Raw genomic sequence first — 4,294 nt, 5'->3', positions numbered from 1 at the left:
GGTTCACGCCTCAGCGCCTGACGCAAGCATCGCGCTCTAACCACGGCACCGCGCTGCCTCGTCCGCCGCGGGCCATGAGCCAGGACAGAGCCTCCCTCTGAGCTCTCTCCGGATCCCCAGCTCTGAGCCTGGGGCCTGCACACAGTAGGTGCTCAGGAAGGCCTCTTAGGAATGATTTGTGCAGATGCAAAAATCCCACCTGTGCATTGACGCATCCCCTTTACAGGAAACGAGCGCATCAATCTACTTGAGACCATCATAGTTAGATGAATAAAAGCGTGCGATTGTTGGCCAACCAAGGTCTCTTGGCTGGCTCTTCCTGAAAGAATCATTGCTGGGACATCCCTGTTGTCCACTTTCCAACCAGCCAGGCCTCCCAGGATCTGCTGTCCCATAGAGTGAGGGGCCCCGGCTGCCCCCTGAGTCAAACCCACCAGTGGGCGAGGACCCCATGAGCTCTGAGGTGAGAATACCTGCGATGTCCCTCTGGCTCGGCTGCCCGTGTCTTACAAGGAAGAAGGCCTGAGGCGGGCAGGGATTAGGGGAGGGGAGGTGGCAGCTTTGATCTGTTGCCAAAGGCGGGGTGGGGGGGGAGGGACGCTTCGCTCCAGACAAGCTGTTCGCTTACCAGCTGACTTTGGTGAAAGAAAAAAATATTCCCAGTGCCATCTGTTCCCAGAGTGAGGCTGGTGTGGGCCTGGGGCTTCCTGCAGCTCGGGCAGCCAGACCCACTTTCAGAATCCGAGACAGCTGCCCCTTGGATTATTTTGGGAAGCGGCTCAGCTCCGAGGCACCCGGGCCTTCGAGGCATTTCCCGTCACTCCGAAGCTGTTTGCGCACCAGCCCAAGATTGCCAGCTCCTTCTTGGGCCCTGGACGGTTTCCAGTTCAGCCCACGGTAATTATCCTGCTTCCAGCTCCTGCTGCGACTCCAGCTGGGGTCAGATTTCGTGGAATGGAGGAGAGAGGGAGGTGAGGGCCGTGGGCTCCCCAGCCACTCCCTTCTCAGGCTTCTTCGGGGGAGCCACTCCGCCCACCTAGCCCAAGCCCTGGGACCACCCCCCAGGCGTCCACCCTGTCCCCGAGCTCATCCCTCCTCTGGACTCTCCCCAAGGGTGCCCCCACCCCTTTGTGAGGGATAAGCTCCGGGGGTAGGTGGGAGGAGGGCATCTCAGGCAGGGATAACAGCATCAGGAAGGCCTGGAAAGACCTTGGGGCTTTCAGGGAATAAACTAAAAGCATTTTGGAAAGGAGGCGGTGGAGTAGGAGATAGAACATGGTCAACAAGAAGACACTCAAAGCCAGCCGCGCCAGGAGGACCCAGAGCATCGGGGAGCCGGGGAGCCGGGGAGGTTTAGAGCAGCATGGTAACGGGATCAGGTTTCCAGGACAGAAAAACTCCAGCTGCTGCTGTGGAATCGGGGTCAGAGGGGAGAGCGGCAGAGAGCCCAGCTGGGGAATTACTGTCCCCGCCCCGATGGATGGCACGGCGAGGGCCTGGGCCTCCAGGGGCAGAAGGGAGGAGTTTGAAAGGCGAACAAAGGGCAGAAAGACTTGGTGCCCAGGTGGGGGAAAGGAGAGGGTCCAGAGCGAGTCACAGGTCTCAGGCTTTGGGATCAGGAGGTTGGAGGGGCCGGAAAAAGGGCTGGGGCGGCAGGAGGCAGGACAGGGGAAGGGGCGGGTTCTGACTTCAATCGGGGGAGTTTGGGGTGGGAACCCCAAGGGGCCCTGTGTCCAGGGCAGTTCAAAATGTGGGTCTGGTCAAGCAGGAGCATGGTGGTTGCCAGGGGCCAGAGGGAGGGGTGTGGAGAGTTACTGTCTAACGGGTACAGAGTTTTGTTTTTGCAAGATGAAAAGGGTTCTGGAGATGGTGGTGACGTCGGCACACAGGGCGAAGTTAACTTAATGCTACTGAACTGCAAGTGTTACGATGGCTAAAATGGAAAATTCCATTATGTGTATTTTACCACAATAAAAAAAATTTTTAATGGACTCAACCCTCCATTAAAATGCAGAGGTATTCAGATCAGATAAAAAGACACAACTATTTGTATCTATAAGAAACCCTCTTTATATATAAAGACACGGATCTTTTAAAAGGAAAAGAATAGAAAAGATCCCCCGCTAACACTAAAAGAAAGCTTGAGTGGCTGTATTAAAATCAGATTTTAACATCTGATTCAAAGTAAAAAAATAAAGTAAATTTAAAGTCTAAAATCAAAGTAGATTTCAGAGTAAGAGATGTTACAAAAGGATAAAGAGGACATCAAAAGGCCGTGACAATCCCCGATGGGCATGCAGTTGGGCACTAGGTGGTCTCTCTCTCTCTCTCTGCTCCCCTATCCCCCCTCTCCCAGCGGCCCCCCATCCCAGGTACCCCTCCCTGTACCTGGAGCCCAGCTCCTGTCACCTGCCCAGGTACCTCCCTCCAGTAAGATTCTCCCGCTCACCTTTCACCTTTTCTCTCTGCACCCTCCCTGTGAGCATTTCAACAGGCTCAAGTCTCCGCACTCATAAGAGATCACATCCCCCGAGGCCCCACTTTCCGTCTTCATACCAGGTTCCCTGAAAGCATGAAATCAAGGCCCCCCCATCCCGGGGGTCGTGGCTCCCTGTCTTCCATAGCCCTCCCCCCAAAGGTTGGCCATCCTCACCCTTGTTCAGTTTGACAGCAAATCAGAAAAAAAATTTAAATTGATTTTTGTAGCTCTGTTGTGGAATAATTTACAAGAGGTAAATTTTCCCATTCAGTGTACGATTTGATGAGTTTTGACACACGTGGACAGTCACGTAACCACAACGATCATACACAGAACATTCCTGTCACCCCGAAGTTCCCTCCTGCCCCTACCGGGGTTTCGCCTCTTCTAGAATTTCTTATAAACGTGTAGCCCTTTGTGTCTCATTTCCTTCACTTAGCCTATGTTGTTGAGAGCATCCAGGCTGTTTTGTATCAACACCCTTTCCTCTTTGTCGCTAAGCAGAAGCCCATTATATAGACACATTCTAATTTGTTTACGCCTTTGCTGGCGATGGACATGTGGGCTCTTCCCAGTCTTCGGTTTTTATGAATAGTACAGCTAATCATGTCTAAGCCTTTGTGTAGACATATGTTCTCATTTTTCTTGGATAAATACCTAACAGTGAAATGGCTGGGTCATATGGTGAGTGTTTGTATCACTTTATAAGAAGTTGCCAAAATGTTTTCCAAAGTAAATGTACCATTTTGCATTCCCACCAGCAATGTATGAGAATTCTAATTGCTCCACATCCTTGTCAACACTTGCTATTGTCAGTTTTTCAATGTAGCCATTCTAGGGGGTGTATAGTGAGATCTCATTGTGGTTTTAACTTTATTTCCCTAATGACTAATGGTATTGAAAATCCGTGTTAGTCAGCTCCGGCTACTATAATAAAATACCATAGACTGGGTGTCTTTAAAAACAGACATTTATTGCTCACAGTTCTGGTATCTGGGAAGTCCAAGATCAAGGTGCCAGATGATTTGGTGCCTGGTGGGGGCCCTCTTCCTGGTTTGCAGATGGCCACCTTCTTGCTGTGTCCTCACATGGCAGAGAGAGAGCTCTGATCTCTCTTTTCTTATAATGACTCTAATCCCATCACAGGGGCCCCATCCTCATGGTCTCATCTACACCTAATTATCTGTGAAGCAGGAGGTAAGGGGAGCATGTGGATGGCGGGTGGGTTGGAGGGAAGACCACTCTGAGACTCTCTCACACTCAGACACCAGCTCCAAGGGTTCCTTATGTCCCTCCCTGTAGGCAGGACATTCTCCACTCTCCAGCAGCAGGTCTGGCAAAGATGGCCTGGCCCCTGCCGGCCTCCTGCCCCAAAGCCCCTCCCCCAATCCAAGGCTGTCAAACTGTGACAACCCCAGACCTAGTAGGCTCTGTCCTCCACAGGGGCTTGGAGCTGGGAGAGCAGGAAGGAGCCCAGCACCAGCCAGGGTCCACCGCCCCGCCCTCCCCTGTGGGCCCTCCCTACCCCCAGCCCCGCCCACCGTGCTTCCTCCAGGCTGGTGCCCATCTGAGGTCAGCTCTGGGAATCCCTGTTCAATCCTTCCACAGGGACTTTTGCTTTGAGGAATGTATGCAGCGAGTGCTGAGTCTCGCTGGAGAGAGACAGAGACAGACACACACACAGACAAACGCGCACACACACACACACACACACACACACACACACACGCAGCAGCTCCTTGGGGACCGACTAGGAGACGATCTGACCCACTAATCAGCCACAAAGACGTCTTCTCTGTGACTTTTGGGCAAAGC

This window comes from Aethalodelphis obliquidens, unplaced genomic scaffold (genome assembly GCF_003676395.1).
Source record: "Aethalodelphis obliquidens isolate GAN/ISIS:26980383/991018 unplaced genomic scaffold, ASM367639v1 scaffold8, whole genome shotgun sequence".
NCBI lineage: Eukaryota > Metazoa > Chordata > Mammalia > Artiodactyla > Delphinidae > Aethalodelphis > Aethalodelphis obliquidens.
The sequence above is the reverse complement of the archived record's forward strand: the minus strand, read 5'-3'. Positions refer to the sequence as shown.